Here is a 23,193-nt window from a genome sequence, read left to right as displayed (position 1 = left end):
GAAGTCTCAAGGAAATGAGGTGAATTGACTTCCAAAAGGTGACAAATTCCTCCAAGGAAAGACAGGATGTACAAACTATTTTTGCCCTGACAAAGCCCAAGATAGAAGAATAATACCTGTAGTAGTAAGGGGGAAAAAAAAAAAAACCTGAAATGTCAACAAACACATGAAGGCAGAATATGGGCTCACATGACAGGTTAAATCCCATGAGAGTCTCAGAAACAGAAGCACTCTCTAGCTACCTACTAGATTTTTCTCATGAGCCTTCAGCATGTGTCCATGAGAAGAAGGGGATATAATGAGAGACACCTGAGAAAGTTTTCCTTAGTAAAGGAAACCTAGAGGTGATGATCACTTGTGGAACAGGCATGAAATGCATGAGTGACTATGACCCTTCTTTCAATTAAAGTAAAAGCTGTCCTCCTTTACATATGGGGCAGGAAGCCTTCCTTGCCTATGATCCCAGAAATAGGCGAGCTTTCAGTGGAGAAGGGATGAAACAAAAGTTGTCTGTCTTCTAGGGAAAACAGGAGATCTCCCTTACTCCTGTTGCAGACAAAGGTTAGCTGCTGCTACTGGAAGTGTAGAAAGTATTTTGTTTCAGACATGTTACACAAGTGCAAAGCAGAGTGTTAATGGTAGCAAGGAATAAGTTTGGGTTTGAAAACCCTTGGGCCAGACTACCCACCTATGACAGGCAGTTTGACTACTATGTGGGGAGAATGAAAAATGCTGAGAGTGAGCCCCCCCGTAGTCCCTAGGGTTTAGGGTCACAGGTACTAACAACTAGACTGTTTCAATGCCCAAAAGTTTGACAAAAGCAGAGGAACACAGACTTATAAAGGTGAATATTATATACCTCAGTTTCTACTCTTCTTTTCCAAATATCCAAAATCTAATGAAAAAATGATTTCAAGAGACACAAATGAGAAAAGATTTCCCATCAAAAGCTAAATCAGTCAACAAAAACAGACTTAGAGATGGTCCATATGCTGAAAATATTTGACATGGCTTTAAAATAACTATAATAGGGGTGCCTGGGTGGCTCAGTGAGTTAAGCCTCTGCCTTCAGCCCAGGTCAAGATCTCAGGGTCCTGGGATTGAGCCCCGCATCGGGCTCTCTGCTCAGCAGGGAGCCTGCTTCCCCCTCTCTCTCTGCCTGCCTCTCTGCCTACTTGTGATCTGTCAAATAAATGAATAAAATCTAAAAAAAATTTTTTTAATTAAAAAAATAAATAAATAAAAATAAAAATAAAATAACTTTAATAAATATGTCTACAAAGCTAGTGAAAATAAGGACAACATGGATGAACAGACGGGAATTCTGATGGGAAAATGGATATGTTAGGAACATCAATAGAAAACAACAGAGATTTTTTAAAAATCCTGTCAAAGTTAAAATTATAGGCTTCTTTTCAGACTGGAAATATTAGGAGTTATCATGAATTAGAGCACATTTTGGTAGAAATTCTCCAAAGTGAAATAAAAATATTAAAAGAGTGACAGAAAGAAGACAACAAATACTGAAGACCACTAGCAAATACTCGAATGTTTAGTGTACTTAGTGTCCCAATATTAGGAGATAAAAAGAGAACAGAATTGTAGAAACACCTGAAAAGATGATGGGTGAAAACTTCACAAAATTAACAAATTAACCATATCAACCAAATTAACAAATTAACCAAAAAACAACAAATTAACCATAGATGTGGGAAGCTCAGAGAATGCAGAGCAGGATGAAATGAGGAATAACATATACAGGTACATCTTTAAAAAGCTGAAAAATCAAAGATGAATAGATGTTATTAAATCTGTCCAGGCTAGAAACACATTACATATAGAAAAACAAAGACAACAATAACTGCAGGCATTTCATCAGAAAGTATGCAAGCCAGATGACCATAATAACGATATATCATACTGAAAGAAACAATGGTTAACCCAGAACTCTAAAATAAATGTTAAGAAAATTATTCAAACACAATATGGTGACAGACAACTTTATAACTACATAAAAAATAAATTAACAGGTGTAGTAAAAATATAAGAAAACACAAACTATATTTTCCTTATTTTTCACCTCTTTATAAGATAAAGTTCAAACCAAATGACAACAATACATTTTAGGAACTACAATATGTATAAAAGTAAAACATATAACAGTAATAATGTAAACAAAGATGATGGACAATGGAAGTCTACTTTAGTTTCTTACACAATATGTGAAGTAGTACAATCTTCTTTGAAGGTAGATAATTGTACTCTCAAGACATATACTGGAAACCCTAGAACAATCATTAAAGAAATAAAAAGAAGTAGAAACAATAAGCTATATATGGAGATAAAATGGAAAACTGAAAACAGTTAATACCAGCAACTCACAAAAAAAGAAAAGTAGAACAGAAACAGATGGGAAAATTAAAAACAAAAAGTAAGAAGATATATCAATATTGTCATATCAATGCCATATTACTATGACATAGCAGTTCTAACATACCAATAATTACTTTAGATGTAATTTATTTAAACACTGTAATAAAAGCTGGAGATTGAAAATTTAACAAAGACAACCAATTACAAGCTGTTGAAAAGATGATGGAAAATGAAAAGAATAATGAAAAGAAAATTATAGCGACTACATAAACAGAAAAAAAAAAAAAAAAAGCATGCTTAAAAACAAGAAATCTTACCAGAGAGTAAAATCAATGAATTGATACTTAAGAAACATTCAACACAACAACATGAGAATCAACAATGTATTTTCAAGTGGACAAAAAACATTGAGCAAGAGAGACTATAACCTTAAAGATTAAACCTCAACAAATGTAAAGGAATTGAAATCAGACAAAACACATTATCTGACTACAACATAGCTGAACCATGAATATAAAGAGCAGTACGTATGGAAAATTCCCAAGTAATCACAAAGTAAACAACACATTTCTATGTAGTCTCTGGTACAAAGAAACCTTGTCTGGTACAACAGATATTAGATGATATTTTGAAGTGAATGGATATGAAAACCTAAACCAATACTTATGGAACACAGCTAAAGCAAGACTTAGACTGAATTTGTAAAATAAATGCTTACATTATAAGATAAGAAAGTTCTGAGAATAATGATAATGGCTTCCTATTTAATAAACTGGAAAGACAAGAACAAAGTAATTGCAAAGCAAGCAGAAGAAAAAAAGTGCCTTCCCCCCAAAAAAAGTTAAAACCAAAGAAGAAGATAAATAGGAGAAAAGTATTTTTTAAGATTCATGAACCAGGTAAAACTCTAGGAATATTTATAAAGAAAAATACAGCTTACTGGTGTCAGGGAAAAAAGAGAGTATAGCACTGTTATCTCCTATAGGCATTAAGTAAATAATTAAGAAATAATATAAAGTACTTTATGATAATACATTTGAGAACTACATAAAATGGACAGTTCATTGAAAGATATAAATTACCAAATCTCACTCAAGAACAAATTTATACATGAATATCAAGAAAATTAAATATATATATACTTCTCAAAAATCAAACTCCAAGGTCAGTTGCTTTTACAATAAATTCTACCAAACCTTTAAGGACTGAACACCAATTATATACAAACTTTTTTATAAAATACAACATTAATAACACTTCCTACCACATTTTATGAGATTGTATTATCCTGATAAGAGACATTACAAGAAAAGTGCAGATTAATATCACGTATAGGCTCAAAATTATTAACAAAGTATTATCTAAGTCCAACAATATATAAAATACATGGGTAGCTTCATCCAGTAATGAAATAATTTTGGAACACTTGAAAACCCATCAGTATGATTCACCAATAACTACATACAACAAAAAACTGCCAAATCACATGATTTATTTAATGGACATACAAAAAGCATTTGAAAAAAGTTAAGATCATAAAAATTCTCAGTTAAGGGGAGGAGTCAAGATGGTGGAGAAGTAGCAGGCTGAGGCTACATCAGGTAGCAGGAGATCAGCTAGATAGCTTATCTAAACATTGCAAACATCTACAAATCCAACAGCAGATTGAAGAGAAGAGGAGCAGCAATTCTAGAAACAGAAAATCAACCACTTTCTGAAAGGTAGGACTGGCGGAGACATGAATCCAAAGCGAAGGGAAGATAGACCGCGGGAGGAGGGGCTGGCTGCTGGTAAGCGGTGGAGCAACGGAGCACAAAATCGGGACTTTTAAAAGTCTGTTCCACTGAGGGACATAGCTCCAGAGGCTAAACCAGGGTGAAGCCCACGTGGGGTCAGCGTGGCCCCAAGTCCCGCAGGGTCACAGAAAGATCGGGGGTGTCTGAGTGTCACAGAGCTTGCAGGTATTAGAACGGGGAAGCAGGCTACAGAGACAGAGCCGAGGACTGAGCTCCCAGCTCAGGGTTACCTTGAACTGGTCGCAGCCTGGGTGAGCTCAGAGTGCGGCCAAAGGCCAGGGAGAGGGGAGTAAATGGGCACTGTTCTCTGAAGGTGCACTGAGGAGTGGGGCCCTGAGCTGTCAGCTCCTCTGGGACAGAGACTGGGAGGCCACCATTTTCATTCCCGTCCTCTGGAACTCTACAGAAAGCACTCAGGGAAAAAAAGCTCCTGAAAGCAAACTCAAGTGATTAATCAGCCCGGCCCATGGTAAGGGCGGTGCAATTCCGCCTGGGGCAAAGACTCCTGAGAATAACTACAACAGGCCCCTCCCCCAGAAGATCAACAAGAAATCTAGCCGAGACCAAGTTCACCTACCAAGGAGTGCAGGTTCAATACCAAGGAGAGCAGCGGAATTCCAGAGGAGGAGAAAGCAAAGCACTGAACTCATGGCTTTTTCCCCATGATTCATTAGTCTTGCAGTTAATTTAATGTTTTTATTTTCTTTCAATTTTTTTTCTTCTTCTGCTAAATTTTTTTTTACTTTTACCCTTTTCTTTTTTAACATTTTTAACTAGTTTATCATATATATATATATATATATATATATATATATATATATATTCTTCTTTATATTTTTTCTTTATTCATTTTCTTTTTTTAATTGTTTCATTTTTTTTCTGAACCTCTTTTTATCCCCTTTCTCCCCCACGATTTGGGGGTCTCTTCTGATTTGGTTAAAGTGTATTTTCCTGGGGTCTTTGCCACCCTTTTAGTATTTTACTTGCTCCTTCATATACTCTTATCTGGACAAAATGACAAGGCGGAAAAATTCACCACAAAAAAAAAAAAAAAAAAAAGAACAAGGGACCTAATCAATACAGACATTGGTAATAACTCTCAGATAGAGAGTTCAGAATGACGAATCTCAAGGTTCTAGCCGGGCTCGAAAAAAGCATGGAAGATATTAAAGAAACCTCTTGGGAGATATAAAAGCCCTTTCTGGAGAAATAAAAGAACTAAAATCTAACCAAGTTGAAATAAAAAAAGCTACTAAGGGGGTGCAATCAAAAATGGAGGCTCTCACTGCTAGACAGTGAGATAAATGAGGCAGAAGAAAGAATTAGTGATATAGAAGACAAAATGAAAGAGAATAAAGAAGCTGAGCAAAAGAGGGAAAAACAACTACTGGACCACGAGGGCAGAATTTGAGAGATAAGTGACACCATAAGACGAAACAACATTAGAATAATTGGGATTCCAGAAGAAAAAGAAAGAGAGAGGGGAGCAGAAGGTATATTGGAGACAATTATTGAAGATAATTTCCCCAATATGGCAAAGGGAACAAGCATCAACATCCCAGAGGTGCAGAGAACTCGCCAAATCAACAAGAATAGGTCCACACCCTGTCACCTAATAGTAAAATTTACAAGTCTTAGTGACAAGGAGAAAATCCTGAAAGCAGTCAGGGAAAATAAGTCTGTAACATGAAATGGTAAAAATATTAGATTGGCATCAGACTTATCCAGAGAGATCTGGCATGCCAGAAAGAGCTGGCATGATATATTCAGAGCACTAAACGAGAAAAACATGCAGCCAAGAATACTATGTCCAGCTAGGCTATCACTGAAAATAGAAGGAGAGATTAAAAGCTTCCAGGACAAACAAAAAATGAAAAAATTTGAACACCAAACCAGCTCTACAGGAAATATTGAAAGGGGTCTTCTAAGCAAAGAGAGAGCCTAAAAGTAGTAGATCAAAAAGGAACAGAGACAATATACAGTAACAGTCACCTTACAGGCAATACAATGGCACTAAATTCATATCTCTCAATAGTTACCCTGAATGTTAATGGGCTAAATGTCCCAATCAAAAGACACAGGGAATCAGAATGGATAAAAAAACAAAACCCATCTATATCTTGCCTACAAGAAACTCATTTTAAACCTGAAGACACCTCCAGAATTTAAAGTGAGGAGGTGGAAAGAAATTTACCATGCTAATGGACATAAGAAGAAAGCAGGGGTGGCAATCCTTATATCAGATCAATTAGATTTTAAGCCAAAGACTGTAATAAGAGATGAGGAAGGACACTATATCATACTCAAAGGGTCTGTCCAACAAGAAGATCTAACAGTTTCAAATATCTATGCCCCCAACGTGGGAGCAGCCAACTATATAAATCAATTAATAACAAAATCAAAGAAACACATCAACAATAATACAATAATAGTAGGGGATTTTAACACTCCCCTCACTGAAATGGACAGATAATCCAAGCAAAAGATCAACAAGGAAATAAAGGCCTTAAATGACACACTAGACCAGATGGACATCACAGATATATTCAGAACATTTCATCCTAAAGCAACAGAATACACATTCTTCTCTGGTGAACATGGAACATTCTACAAAATAGATCACATCCTGGGTCCTAAATCAGGTCTTAACCAGTATCAAAAGTTTGGGATCATTCCCTGCATATTTTCAAGCCACAATGCTCTGAAGCTAGAACTCAATCACAAGAGGAAATTTGGAAAGAACCCCGAAACATGGAGATTAAACAGCATCCTTCTAAAGAATGAATGGGTCAATAAGGAAGTTAAAGAAGAATTGAAAAAATTCATGGAAACAAATGATAATGAAAACACAACATTTCAAAATTGGTGGGACAAGCAAAGGCAGTCTGTAGAGGAAAATATATACTGGTACAGCATTTCTCAAGAAACAAGAAAGGTCTCAAATATACACCTAACCCTATGCCTAAAGGAGCTGGAGAAAGAAGAAGAAAGAAACCCTAAACTCAGCAGGAGAAGAGAAATCATAAAGATCAGAGCAGAAATCAATGAAATAGAAACCAAAAAACGAATAGAGCAAATCAATGAAACTAGGAGCTGGTTCTTTGAAAGAATTAATAAGATTGATAAACCTCTGGCCAGACTTATCAAGAAGAAAATAGAAAGGACCCAAATAAATAAAATCATGAATGAAAGAGGAGAGATCACAACTAACACCAAAGAAATACAGACTATTATAAGAACATACTATGAGCAACTCTATGCGAAGAAATTTGACTATCTGGAAGAAATGGATGCATTTCTAGAGACATATAAACTACCCCAACTGAACCAGGAAGAAATAGAAAACCTGAACAGATCCATAACCAGTAAGGAGATTGAAACAGTCATCAAAAATCTCCAAACAAACAAAAGTCCAGGGCCAGGCTGCTTCCCAGGGGAATTTTATTAAACGTTTAAAGAAGAACTAATTCCCATTCTCCTGAAACTGTTCCAACAAATAGAAAAGGAAGGAAACTTCCAAACTCATTTTATGAGTCCAGCATCACCTTGATTCCAAAACCAGACAAGGATCCCATCAAAAAAGAGAATTACAGACCAATATCCTTAAAGAACACAGATGCAAAAATTCTCAGCAAAATACTAGCCAAGAGGATTCAACAGTACATTAAAAGGATTATTCACCATGACCAAGTGAGATTTATTCCAGGGCTGCAAGGTTGGTTCAACATCCGCAAATCAATCCATGTAAAACAACACATCAATAAAAGAAAGAACAAGAACCATATGATACTCTCAATAGATGCTGAAAAAGCATTTGACAAAGTACAGCATCCCTTCCTGATCAAAACTCTTCAAAGTGAAGGGATAGAGGGCACATATCTCAATATTATCAGAGCCAACTATGAAAAACCTACTGCAAATATCATTTTCAATGGAGAAAAACTGAAAGCTTTATGCTAAGGTCAGGAACACGGCAGGGATGTCCATTGTCACCACAGCTATTCAACATAGTACTAGAAGTCCTAGCCTCAGCCATCAGACAACAAAAGGAAATTAAAGGCATCCAAATCAGCAAAGAAGAAGTCAAACTATCATGTTTCACAGATGATATGATACTATATGTGGAAAACCCAAAAGACTCCACTCCAAAACTGCTAGAACATATGCAGGAATTCAGTAAAGTGTCAGGATAAAAAAACAATGTACAGAAATCAGTTACATTACTCTACACCAACAACAAGACAGAATATAGAGAAATTAAGGAGTCAATCCCATTTACAATTGCACCCAAAACTATAAGATACCTAGGAATAAACCTAACCAAAGAGGCTAAGAATCTATATTCAGAAAACTATAAAATACTCATGAAAGAAATTAAGGAAGACACAAAGAAATGGAAAAGTGTTCCATGCTCCTGGATTGGAAGAACAAATATTGTGAAAATGTTTATGAAACCTAAAGCAATCTACGTATTTAATGCAATTCCTATCAAAATACCATCCATTTTTTTCAAAGAAATGGAACAAATAACCCTAAAATTTATATGGAACCAGAAAAGACCTCGATTAGCTAAAAGAATATTGAATAAGAAAGCCAAAGTTGGTGGCATCACAATTCCGGACTTCAAGCTCTATTACAAAGCTGTCTTCATCAAGACAGCAAGGTACTGGCACAAAAACAGACACATAGATCAATGGAACAGAATAGAGAGCCCAGAAATAGACCCTCAACTCTATGGTCAACTAATCTTCGACAAAGCAGGAAAGAATGTCCAATGGAAAAAAGACAGCCTCTTCAAAGAATGGTGTTGGGAAAATTGGACAGCCACATGCAGAAAAACAAAATTGGACCATTTCCTTACACCACATACAAAAATAGACTCAAAATGGATGAAGTACCTCAATGTGAGAAAGGAATCCATCAAAATCCTTGAGGAGAACACAGGCAGCAACCCCTTCAACCTCAGCCGCAGCAACATCTTCCTAGGAACATCGCCAAAGGCAAGGGAAGCAAAGACAAAAATGAACTATTGGGATTTCATCAAGATCAAAAGTTTTTGCACAGCAAAGGAAACAGTTAACAAAACCAAAAGACAACTGACAGAATGGGAAAAGATATTTGCAAACGACATATCAGATAAAGGGCTAGTGTCCAAAATCTATAAAGAACTTAACAAAGTCAATATCCAAAGAACAAATAATCCAATCAAGAAATGGGCAGAGGACTTGAACAGACATTTCTGCAAAGAAGACATCCAGATGGCCAACAGACACATGAAAACATGCTCCATATCACTCGGCATCAGGGAAATACAAATCAAAACCACAATGCGATATCACCTCACACCAGTCAGAATGGCTAAAATGAACAAGTCAGGAAATGAGAGATGCTGGCGAGGATGCGGAGAAAGGGGAACCCTTCTACACTGTTGGTGGGAATGCAAGCTGGTGCAACCACTCTGGAAAACAGCTTGGAGGTTCCTCAAAATGTTGAAAATAGAACTACCCTACAATCCAGCAATTGCACTCCTGGGTATTTACCCTAAAGATACAAATGTAGTGATCCGAAGGGGCATGTGCACCCAAATGTTTATAGTAGCAATGTCCACAATAGCCAAACTATGGAAAGAACCTAGATGTCCATCAACAAATGAATGGATAAAGATGAAGTGGTATATATACACAATGGAATACTATGCAGTCATCAAAAGAAATGAAATCTTGCCATTTGCAACAACGTGGGTAGAACTAGAAGGTATCATGCTTAGCAAAATAAGTCAGTCGGAGAAAGACAACTATCATATGATCTCTCTGATATGAGAAGTGGATATACAACATGGGGGGTTAAGGGGAAGAATGAATGAAACAAGATGGGATTGGGATGGAGACAAACCATAAGTGACTCTTAATCTCACAAAACAAACTGAGGGTTGCTGGGGGGAAGGGGGTTGGGAGAAGGGGGGTGGGGTTATGGACATTGTGGAGGGTATGTGCTATGGTGAGTGCTGTGAAGTGTGTAAACATGGCGATTTACAAATACATTATATGTTTATAAAAAATAAAAATAATTTTAAAAATCTCAGTTAACTGTTAACTTCCTCAGACTAATGAAAGATCTATGAAAGGCCAACAGTAAATATTTTAATGAGTAATGAAAGATAGAATTCTTTACCTCTATGATTAAAAAAAAACCCAAAAATGTTCAATCTTACCTTTTTCATTAGGCTTCTACTGGAGGTTCCAGAAAACTCAAAATTGGTGGGAGGAGTTGATGGGGAGATGAATAAAGGTGGTCAGAAAGCACTAACTTCCAGTTATAAAATAAATGTCACGGGGATATAATGCACAGCATGGTGCTGAGTTAATAACATTATATTGTATATTTGAAAGTTGCTAAGAAAGGAGGTCTTAAAAGTTGTCAGAAGACAAATAAATTTAACTAAGTGGTGACAGAGATTAACTAGACATATGGTGGTGTTTATTTCACAACACATACATGTACTGAATTATTATGCAGTTCATCTAAAACTAGTATGTTATAGGGCGTTTGGGTGGCTCAGTGGGCTAAATCTCTGCCTTCAGCTCAGGTCATGATCTCAGGGCCCTGGGATCAAGCCCAGCATTGGGCTCTCTACTTGCCAGGGAGCCTGCTTCCCCCCATCTCTCTGCCTGCCTCTGCCTACTTGTGATTTCTGACTGCCAAATAAATAAATACAATCTTTAAAAAATAAATAAAATAATAAAACCATATGTTATATTTCAATTTTGTCTCAACTAAGAACTCAAAAAACCAACTATCAAAACTCAACAGTAAAGAACAACTGATCTAAATAGAAAATAGGCAGTATACCTTTGGGGGCACCTGGGTGGCTCAGTGGATTAAGCTACTGCCTTCAGTTCAGGTCATGATCTTAGGGTCCTGGGATTGAGCCTTGCATCAAGCTCTCTGCTCAGCGGGGAGCCTGCTTCTCCCTCTCTCTCTGCCTGATTCTCTGCCAAGATCTCTGTCAAATAAATTTAAAAAAAAATCTTTGGGGCGCCTGGGTGACTCAGTGGGTTAAGCCTCTGCCTTCAGCTCGGGTCATGATCCCGGAGTCCTGGGATCGAGCCCCACGTCCAATCTCTGCTCAGCGGGGAGCCTGCTTCCCCCACTCTCTCTCTGCCTGCCTCTCTGCCTGCTTTTCAGCTCTGTCAAATAAATAAATAAAATCTTAAAAAAAAAAAAAGAAAATAGGCAAAAGACATGAAGAGACATTTTACTGAAATGGATATATATGGCAAGCAATCACACGAAAAGATATTCAACCATTAAGAAATGTAAATCAAACCACCAATTGGATGGCAACAAAAACAAAACAAAAGAAAACAAAACAAAATATCAGGCACTGGCATATATATGAAGTGATTAAACCTCTCATCCTTGATTGATGGGGCATGTTAAATGATACAATACTTTGGAAAACAGTATGATAGGTTCTTAAAAAGTTAGGCACTCACCAGTATATGATTAAGCCATTCCACTCCTAGAAATTGACCAAAGAGAAAAGAAAACGTGTCATTTCAAAGATTTTTATTTGGATGTTTATAGCAACTCTGTGTGTAGTAGCCAAAAATTGGAAGCAGCGTAAACGTTCAACAGGTAAATGAATACACAAACTAGTGTAGCCATATGATAGAATGCTAAGTAATAATAAAAAGGGATTATTAACACATGTAACAGCATGGATCAGTTTCAACATAATTATGATGAGTGAAAGAAAACAAAGAAATAATATATGCTATGATTTTATTTATCCAAATACTCTAGAATATGTAAACTAATCTATAGTGACAGAAGTCAGTAAAGCTATTATTATAAATTAAATAGGATATATGTTTTATTAACAGATTTATAAAGATAAAATCTCCATACAGTACATTGAGCAGATTTAAAAGGATATGTATTTTATTTCAATTTTCAATTATATATGCATATATACTATTATGTATATATGCATTATATATACATATGGTTCATGTTTGGGTAGGTATATACACTATATACATATATAGTATAGATATATACACTATATACATATATACAGACATATACATATCTCAAATTACATATGTCAAATTACTTCCCCTTTCCAATATGTTCTGCGTTAATTTTTTTCCAATAAGTGATTTTTTTCAATATAATAGGGAATATTGCTCTCAACTGCTTAACTCTGGAAATTAAGGCAGTCTTAACATTATGTGGTTATGTATGTGTATGTATATACATATATACAGATATGTATATGTATATACAGATATACAGATATGTTTGTGGTTATGTATGTGTATGTATACACATATATACAGATATGTATATACACTATATAGTCCAGATCTGGAAATAACCCAAATATCCTTCACCTGGTGGAAGAAGAAACACATTTTGGTTTCAACCCCATAATGCAATACTAACAATACCAAAAACTGTTGATATGTTCATATCAGAAGAATCTCAAAAACACACTGTTAACAGAAAAAAATTTGGATAAAACAGACTACCGTGCAGTATGATTCTGTGTCTATAATAGGGTAAAAGCAAAACTGTGGGGATAGAAAATAAATCCACATACATCCATGGAGATGATTGTATCATTTTCTTTCATTTTATGAACATGATGTATCACACTGATTGATTTATATATATTAAACCAACTTTGCATCCCAGAGATAAATCCCACTTGATCTTGGTGAATGATTCTTGCAGTGTGCTGATGATTGGTAGTATCTTTATTGACAATTTTTGTCTTTGCATTCATCAAGGATATTTGTCTATAGTTTTACAGTATTGTCCTTTCACAGTTTTGGTATCAGCATAATGTTGGCCTTGTACAATGAGTCTGAGGGCATTCTCTGACTCTTTGACAGATACTAATTCTTTCAATGTTTGATGACATGAATCGGCAAAGCCATTTGATCCTGGGCTTTTCTTTTGGGGAAGTTTTTGATTCCTGATGCAATCACCTTACTAACAACTGGTCTGCTCAGATGTTCTATTTCTTCCTGATTCAGTCTTGCTACATTGCAGTTTTCTGAAATTTTCCGTTTCTTCTAAGTCGCTCAGTTTGTTTGGTAGTTGCCTCTTATAGTCCTTTCAATTTCTATGGTATCAGCTGTAATATCTCCTTTTTTACTTATAGTTTTGTTGATCTGGATTCTTTCACTTTTTCCCTTGGTTGGTCTAGCTGATTTGTCAATTCTGCTCATCTTTTCCAAGAACACCATTTTAGTTTGGTTAATTTTTCTCTGTAGGTTTTTTTGTTCTCTGTTCCATTTATTTCTGCTTCAACCTTCACAATTCCTTTCTTCTGCCAACTTTGGGTTCACTTTGTTCTTCTTTTCCTAGTTCTTTAAGGCACAGACAGGTTATTTATTTGGGTTCTTTTTTGCTACTTACTGGAGGAGTTTCTTACTTTGAATCTCCTTAGCACTGTATTTGCTGAATCCTGTAAGTTCCGGTATGTTGCTTTTCCATCTTTGTTTATTTCAAGAAACTGAGAGAGGGGAGATAGGAGGCAGAGACAAACCATGACAGACTGTGGAGTCTGAGAAACAAACTGAGAGTTTTGGAGGGGAGAGAGGGTGGGGGTTGGGTGGGCCTGGTGGTAGGTATTAAGGAGGGCACATATTACATGGAGCACTGGGTGTGGTGCATAAACAATGGATTTTGGAACAGTGAAAATAAATAAAATAAAATAAAATGGAAAAAAAAGAAACTTTTTTATTTCCCCTTAATTTTTTTTCTGATCTACTGGTTTTTCTGGGAGTATCACTTAACATTTATGTGTTCATGAATTTTCAAGTTTTCCTGTAGTTCCTGATCTCCAGTTTTAAGCCATTGTGATCATAAAAGATACATGATATGATTTCAATCTTCTTGAATCTGCTAAGAATTATTTCATGATGTAACATATGGTTCTAGGAAATGTTTCATGTTCATTTGAGAAGAGAGGAGTCTGCTGTTATTGGATTGAATGTTTTGTGGATCTATAATGTCCATTTGGTCTATAGTGTTGTTTAAATCTGCAGTTTCCTGATTGACTTTCTGTCTGGATGGTTTATCCACTGTTGAGAATGGGGTATTAAAATGCTCAATTATTATCGTATTACTGTTTATTTCTCCTTTTAGCTCTGTTAGTTTTGTCTTCATATGTTTAGGTACTCCAATGATGGCATGTAAATATTTATAATTATTCTAACGTCTTCATGGATTGGCCCCTTCACATCATTATATAATGACCTCTTTGATCTCTTTTTCCCATTTTTAGTTTACAGTCTATTTTGTCTGATGTAACTAGAGCTACCTCTGGTTTTTGTTGTCATTTTGGAACATTTGTTTAAAACATCTCATTCCATCCAATCATCACTCTCAGTATATGTGTGCCTTTAATGCCAAAGTGAATCTTTTGTAGGCAGCATTTTGTTGGATTTTGTTTAATACATTCAGACATTGTGTCTTTTGATTGGATAAATTAATCTGTTTACATTTAAGGTACCCGCTAATAGGTAAGGGTTTACTACTGCTATTGTGTTACTTCTTTTCTGGTTGTTTTATAGATCTATTTTATTTTTTGTTTGTTTGTTTGTTGATCCTGCTATCTTCTTTTGTGTGTTTTGATGTCCTTTGGCGGTGAAACCCGTTTGACTTCTCTATTGTGTCCTTCCATGTAATTACTGTAAGATTTGTCCTCTTGGTTACTGTAAGGCTTACATAAAATATCTTCAACTAATGACACCCTATTTTAAACTGATAACTTCAATAGAATTCATGTATGTCACAGTTTTACCTCTCCCATCATATACTAAATTATTGCTATTACAACTGACATAATTTTTTTTTTTAAAGATTTTATTTATTTATTTGAAAGACGGAGATCACAAGTAGGCAGAGAGGCAGGCAGAGAGAGAGAGAGAGGGAAGCAGGCTTCCTGCAGAGCAGGGAGCCCGATGCGGGGCTCGATCCCAGGACCCTGAGATCATGACCCGAGCCAAAGGCAGCAGCCCAAACCACTGAGCCACCCAGGTGCCCCGACAACTGACATAATTTTTATACTGTATATCTGATAACAGATTCTATTTATGGGTGTTTTTGCTATTTTGTTTTCTTAACTTGAACACTAGAGCTATCAGTTATACACAACTACTACCATATTGCAGATTCTAACTATCACTATGTCTTTACCATACCAGGGAAATTTATACTACTTTTTTTAATGTTAAATAGTGTTCTTTTTTTTTTTATTATTTAAAGATTTTTATTTATTTATTTGACAAACAGATCACAAGTAGGCAGAGAGGGGGCAGAGAGAGACAGAGGAGGAAGCAGGCTCCCCACTGAGAAAGGAGCCCGATGCGGGGCTCGATCCCAGGACCCTGGAATCATGACCTGAGCCGAAGGCAGAGGCTTTAACCCACTGAGCCACCCAGGTGCCCCTAAATAGTGTTCTTTTATTTCCATTCTAAGAACAGTTATAGCACTCCTTGCAATGTAGGTCTGGTGGTAATTAACTTCTTCACCTTTTGTTGGTTTGAGAAAGGCTTTATTCCTCCTTTATTTCTGAAGGACAGCCACGGAGTATAGCATTCTTGGTTGATCATTATTATTTTTCAATATTTTTAGTATGTTAACCCATTATATCCTGTCCTGAAAAGTTTTTGTTGAGCATTTACCAAAAATCTTATGATCTTACGGGAGTTTTTTATGTAACTATTTTTTTTTCTGTTCTTTACTTTCTTCGCCCTTTTTCATTCTTCTCTCTTTTTTGCTCCTCAGCATGGGCAATTTTCATTGTCTTGTTCTCCAGGTCACTGATTCCTTCTCCTGCATGGCCAATTGACTTTTGAAGTTCTGTTATATTCTTTAGTTCAGTTAACGTATTTTTCAACTCTAGGATATCTATTTTTGATTTTGTTTTTGATGGTTGCTGTTTCCTATCAAATTTCTTGTTTTGTTTATATATTGTTTCCCTAATTTCATTTAGTTATCTGTGTTTTCTTATAGTTCACTAAACTTCCTGAAGAGGATTATCCTGAATTTTTTTATCTGTTGGTTCATAGATCTCCATTTCTTTAGAGTCAGTTACTAGAGCTTTATTAGTATCCTTTAATGTTGTCTTATTTAAATATATTTATTTATATTTCATGATCCTTGATTCTTTATGTTGGTACCTGTACACTTGAGTAATGGAGCTCTTCTTCCAGACTTTACAGGTTTGCTCTGTCAGAGAGTGTTCTTTACTAGCCAGCTCAGTTTGGGTTTTGGGTGTGTCTACTGATAACATCTTTGGACAGCAGAACCTGTTGTTATGGTCTATTTTTGGGTGAAGCAACTGATTACACTCTGAAGATGGGAATGAGAGGATATACCACTGGCCAACAACAGTTGGAATGGCTTGCTGACTTAGTTACCTAAACAACTGGGATTGCAAGATAGGTTCCATGATTTCTTTAATTCTCTGGTAAGGCTTACTAAACGGTCAGGACTGGGTACTATATTCAGTAACAGATAGAGCTATGAATGACCTTCCCTGCCCTGGAAGGGCAGCAGGACAAGGCCCAGGGTCAGTATAGCTCGTTGGTTGTGGGCCCAATCCAGGCCTGAGTGTGCACTGAAATCCCTGGTCAGGCGAGGCCACCTGTTTTGCTCTGCAGATGGAGGAAGTCACAGGCTGTTTCTGTATTCAAGGGCCGCTATGTGTCAGACTTTTGAATACACCAATTAGCTTCCCATGTGCTCTGGTTTGGTTTCCCGGTTGGACAGGTTGAAGACTGTATTCAGCAATGAGCAAGGCTATGAATTAGCTTCCTTGCCTGAGTGCAATGGGTCGATCAGTTCTAAAACTTGCAAAGCTCTTTTTTTGTTGTCTTTAGTCAACTCATACCCCAAGGTACCTGATAGAGCAGAACCACAAGCTTTGCTCTACAAACCACCAGCTGTTTGTCCTTCTCTTGGGTAAAGCACTGCTGGGGAACAAAACTTCTAGGAACTGCCTCTAGTCCTTTTTGTCAGGTAGAGTCAGAAGATCCCTGAAAAGATAAGGCTCTGTCTCAGCTCCCTTGCCTGGATGGAGGGTGACAGGCTACTCTGACCTTCTCTCAATTTCCCAAACCGGCTCTCTAGTTAAGAGGGGACAGGGGGTACCCTCGGGCTCAGCTATGAATTAATCCCCCTGCTATGCACAGGAAGCCTCTGTGCCCAGCCCAGGCTTCACTCTACGGGCAATCAGCTCTGCTTGCTTACCTCTGAGCTCAAGCACTAATGGATTTCACAGTTTCCAGATGTAACCAGACTTTCTGTTCAAATGGAACTGGAAGACACTCTCCGCAGCAGATGGGCTGTGACTGAGCTCCTTGATAGGGTGTTGGGCCAAGCACACCCTAGGGCCAGCGGAAATCCTTATTTGAGGATCAGAATCAGGCAAATCTGCCCCCCACCAAGCCTCCCAACCCAAAATGCACCTCTGACTTGCTTCTGTAGATGAGTAAAGCTGCTTTGGGGATTGCTACTTGGACAATGCAGCTCTAAACTCAGTGTGCCAAGATCTCACTGGTTATTACAAGCTCTTTCCTCTTACTCTGTCACAGTCAGACTTCCAGTGTGTGGGACCCATGGAGTCCTCTGCAACTCCCACAGGGCAAGCTCAGAGTAATGGTTCCCACAAAGGGAACCACAACTCCAGAAAGGGCTGTTTGTCCTTCATGGGTTTACTTTTCCCACTGGAAGAACCAGTGTCTCAAGGGAATCTCTCCAGGTAGTGCTGGAGAAACCACTGTGGTCCACATTTGGTTTCTTCTGTTAGCTTCAATGCAGTCTGTCTTGGGTTCCATGGTACAGGTAGTGCTTTGGCCTCACCTTTGTGTTCTAGGAAATTCTTAGTGGTGTCTTATTCATAAATAGTTGTTAGTTGTTCTTGTAAGTGGAAGCAAGTCAGGAATGACCTGTGTTACCATCTTAGTGATGCAACTTTCCTATCTTAATTTATTCTGATTATTGTTGCATTTACCTGACTAGAGGCTTGTGAAAACTCACCAAACAGTACACTTAAAAAGGTAAATCTAATGTGTGTGAATTATTCTTTAAAAAAAAACCTGGCTTTGGGCGCCTGGGTGGCTCAGTGGGTTAAGCCGCTGCCTTCGGCTCAGGTCATGATCTCAGGGTCCTGGGATCGAGTCCCGTATTGGGCTCTCTGCTCAGCAGGGAGCCTGCTTCCCCCTCTCTCTCTCTGCCTACCTCTCCATCTGCTTGTGATATCTGTCAAATAAATAAATAAAATCTTTAAAAAAACAAACAAACCTGGCTTTAAAAAACAGAAAGATCTTTCCCTGTTGCTATGTCTATATCTAATTCACAGTTTTGCATCGGTGAAAGAATCACCACAATATACATTTACTGATAAACTTTCCAACTTCTGATCATCAGCATTGTCATAATTAACACCTTCACACATACATACGAAAATTTCCATAGATTATATACAGAATATATGCCTGGGAACAAAACTGTTGAGTCATACGTGGATGGAAATACAGGGTACTATGTTAAGTGACATAAGTCAATCAAAGAAAGACAATTATCATATGATCTCCCTGATGTGAGGAATTAGAGAAACAAGACAGAGGATCACAGGGGAAGGGAGGGAAAATAAAACAAGATGAAACCAGAGAGGGAGACAGACCATAAGAGACTCTTAATCTCATGAAAAAAATGGAGGGTTGCTGGGGGGGCGGCATGAGGGGTGGAAAGGATGGGGTATCTGGGGGCTGGACTTTGGGGAAGGTAGGTGCTATGGTGAGTGCTGTGAATTGTGTAAAACTGAGGAATCACAGACGTGTACCCTTGAAGCAAATAATACATTATCTTAAAAACAAAAAAGAAAGAAAAAGATCTAAAAACCAGTAGAAATAAATAAATAGTTTTTAAAAAAAAACACCAAAACTACTGAGTCATAAAATACATGCCTTTGGTTTGTCACAATAAGACCATTTGGGACCAGTTGGGAGTTTCAGGCTCATATTGTTATGTGATCAAAAGTGAACAGACTGCATTTTGAAACTATACCATCACACAAGCAGTTAGATTACCTGCATGAATCACAATTTATATTTTTAAAATTCTTTTGTGCCTTTCTCAATAAGGTATTTATCAAAATAATCATGGGTTTTTCTCTTAGCTGTTTGATCTATATCCTGAATTCAATTTCTTACATTGCATGTCTTAAATAGAGATTTAAATTCTTCTGCTTTCCTGTAATTAAGCACAGAAGAGTAATTCTATTATTCATATTTGCCATAGAATGTTAGGTGTATTTAAGAATTTTTACGGAGAAGTCACTATAGAATACTTATTTTTATGATTAAGGGACAAGACAGTTCTGGTATATTACACTATACTTTAATGAAGTGAATTCACAGAACCTTGCTTAATTCATTTTATAAACTTGGTTTTACATGGTTTTGTGTGAATTAGATACTTATGATTAGTATACTTCCAATAATTAACATTAAGAATACAATCAAAACCTGAAGCTTTATAAAGAGTTAATGGAATAAATTGTTTTCAGGCACCACAGAAGAACTGATTTAATTTCAGGTACCTGTCTAGCAATGCCTCATTATTTTTAGCACTACCATAATTTGTATATCTTATAATTAACATCATTCCTAAATATGTCTGTTTTTTTATTAAAGATTTTATTTATTTATCAGATGGAGATCACAAGTAGGCAGAGAGGCAGGCAGAGAGCGAGGGGGAAGTAGGTTCCCTGCCAAGCAGAGAGCCCAGTGCGGGGCTAGATCCCAGGATGCTGGGATCATGACCTGAACCGAAGGAAGAGGCTTTAACCCACTGAGTCACCCAGGTGCCCCTGTCTAAGTTTAATAATATTTCACTTTTTGTTTGTTCCTAACTTCAGCCAAGTATATCTAAGCAAGTTTCACAGACTTTTTTAGAAAGAGTTCCCTCCCTGGAACCCTGGGTCAAATACCACAGTCCTCTTTTCCCTGGAGTTGACTGTATGCTGAATATATTAAGCAATCAATTATTTGGCTAGATAGTATAAACATTTCAGTTTCTTTGGCTTTGGTTAAAGCCCACGTGTTCTTTAACACGCCCTTCTAAAACTGTCCTGAGTAAATCTCCCATCTGCACCAAGTTGAGGCATAGTCATTTAAGGAATACATACTGAGTGCTGGTTCAGCCAAAAAAAAAAAAAAAAAAAAGACAAAGCCAGGAGACAAAATACATGCAGCTTTCTGACTGCCTGTTCAAAATGAGCGTCCTAGGCACAGGATTCTTTGGGCGCCTAGCCTCAGGATGGTCCCTGATCCCCATGCTGCTGTGGCAAGTAACTTGGGGCAGGAGTAATGCACCCACTTTGTGCCTCAACAGCATCCCATGCTTCTACCTTTGCCTTTGGGTTTCTCTGCCACCACCTCCTGGCACCTCCTATAAACATGTTCAGCCATTCCGATGCATGTGTGTAACTTGACTGTACTTGCCAAGAGGATAAAGCAAAACCATGATGAAAGCGGAGTTGCCTATCAACAGGTGATTTGCACAGCATACACTGAAAGGCCTACAGGATTTTAAGGTTAATTGGGGCACATAGTGCATGGAACACTGACTGTGGTACATAAACAATGAATTTTGGAACACTGAAAGAAATAAAATAAAATAAAATAAAATAAAATAAAATAAAATAAAATAAAATAAATAAAATTGGATAACTCATGGTATTTCCTTGGCATAAAACAGTAAGTAGATAGGTGAGACTTTTTTTCAGACACTTTCTAATCCCTTTTTAAGATTAAACAAACATATAAACAAAAAACTGGCATTCACGTTGCTACATTTTCTATTTGTCAAGCTAATTAGAAGGAGGAAATGCTATTGGTGTATTTCCAGAAAGAACTTGCCTTCTCAATTTAATGTGGACACAGAAGAGCAAAAGTATTTACTTACTTAAAGGTTGTTAGTTGGCTTTGCCCTCAATGAAATAAAAACCTCTTTTTTGTAGCCTCAGGGACATCTTATTAATGGAAATTAGCCTCTGATCTTATTACCATTTCCACAATATCATACCCAGCAGATCAAAATATCCAGGCTCCGTTATTCTTTTGTGAATACTCAACTAGTCCCCAAAGAACATCATTAATATCAGATCTCCAAAGTCACATATTATTCGTCTGGGTCAAACACATATACATGAACAGGCTTCCCAGCCTTTTCACACAGAAGCTGTAATTCAGTCCAGCTGATCATGTTCTTTGTTTTCCTAACGAAGAGCATCATTCAGTCAGTAGACTGAATGAGCCCTGACATCAACCATGTTCCTGGACTTCACTTTCTCAGAATGAGGGAGGCAGACTAGTGACTCCAAAGCCTTCCTATCACAGTACTACTGAAGTCTGGAAGGAAGATGCATCAAAAGCATTTATAGACTCCTGACAAGCCAGAAAAATCTGCAAGCGTAAAAACTAAGCCAAAATAACAACTGTGAACTTGAACCAGAGAAGGTGGCTATGAATGGAACATGATGGCCCTGGTACTAATATCCAGAGCGATGCTGAGATTAGAGCCAACGCTTTCAGACTGGTGCAGGTGTGAGAGCTGTATCTAAAATGTCTGAATTAAGATGGGAACCCTGAGGAGGTTACCGTGGTGCCCCGTGTTACTAGCCAGTTCTGGGCTTCAGCAAAAAACACGTTTAATTCTCTCCCTCAATCAGAACCACAGTATTCTCACAAATTAAGTTCAACCGAATAGAGCTAGGAATTTTTTTGAATCACATAAAACACCCCTATCAAATAGAATTACATGAGGGAGAGTCTGCAGAAACTAGAAGACAACAACTTTAGATCTCCAAGGACTTCAGATAATAGAATTAGACATTATAAAACCATGTAAACTACTTAAGAGAAAAAATGCAGTTTTTTTTTTAAAGGTTTTATTATTTATTTGACAGAGAAAGAGAGCACAAGCAGGGGAAACAGCAGGCAGAGAGAGAGGCAGGCTCCCTACTGAGCAGGGAGCCAGACTTGGGACTCAATCTTGAACTGAAAGCAGTTGCTTAACCAACTGAGCCCCCTTGGTGCCTTCAAATGCAAGTTCTTTAAGAGAATAACCAGTAAGAAACTACTATAAGATTGATTTGGAAAAGAAGCTTAATTCTAGAATAAAAACTCACAATTAATAATACTCAAAAGTTATTAGAGGACTAGAAGAGAGATCTGAAGAGAGTATAAGGAAAGAGAAAACTTAGAAAAGAGAAGTAAGAGAGAGATGAGAAGTTCCACCTCCAAAAGGAGGAAATACAAGCTAGAAGAGACAAATGGACTCCAGAAAAAAAGCAGGAAAATTTATTGGAAGATATTGAAAGTCTTGTCTACATACACTGGAGAAGATAATTCATAACAGGATTATTCACAGTAGGAAAGAAAGAAAAAAACCCAAGCAACAAGGCATTGATAACAGTATGGATAATATTTTACAATTGTCAAAGTGGAATTTATTAAGGAATGAGAAGAATGAATCACGGTAGCATAAAACTATGTGGATGGGTATAAGAAACAGGACAAGGCAAGAAATGCAATTGGAGGTGGATAACCTAAAGTTTTATAATTTTGTAAATCACTAAAATAAGAAAACTAGACATCATGTTGTCTAGTAGCCTTAAACATGTAGTGGTATTTAAAACAGCGACAAAGAAAGATACTTGTAATATTCAGAGTAGTGGTTAAGTCTGATTGAGAAACTAAGACATGAAATTGGGTAAGGAACAAAAAGTATCAACATTAATGCTATTTAACATTCCTATGTTTGATAGTCTAACATTAATGTTTAGGGGTGCCTGGCTGACTCAGTCAGAAAAGCGTGCAACTCTTGATCTCGGGGTCATGGGTTCAAATTCCACATTAGGGGCAGAGATTACTTAAAAAAAAAAAAAACAACACATAGTTAATCTTGAATATTAAACCTTAAAATTTACCTA

Source organism: Mustela nivalis (genome assembly GCF_964662115.1).
Source record: "Mustela nivalis genome assembly, chromosome: 3".
NCBI lineage: Eukaryota > Metazoa > Chordata > Mammalia > Carnivora > Mustelidae > Mustela > Mustela nivalis.
This window is presented reverse-complemented; position numbering follows the sequence as displayed.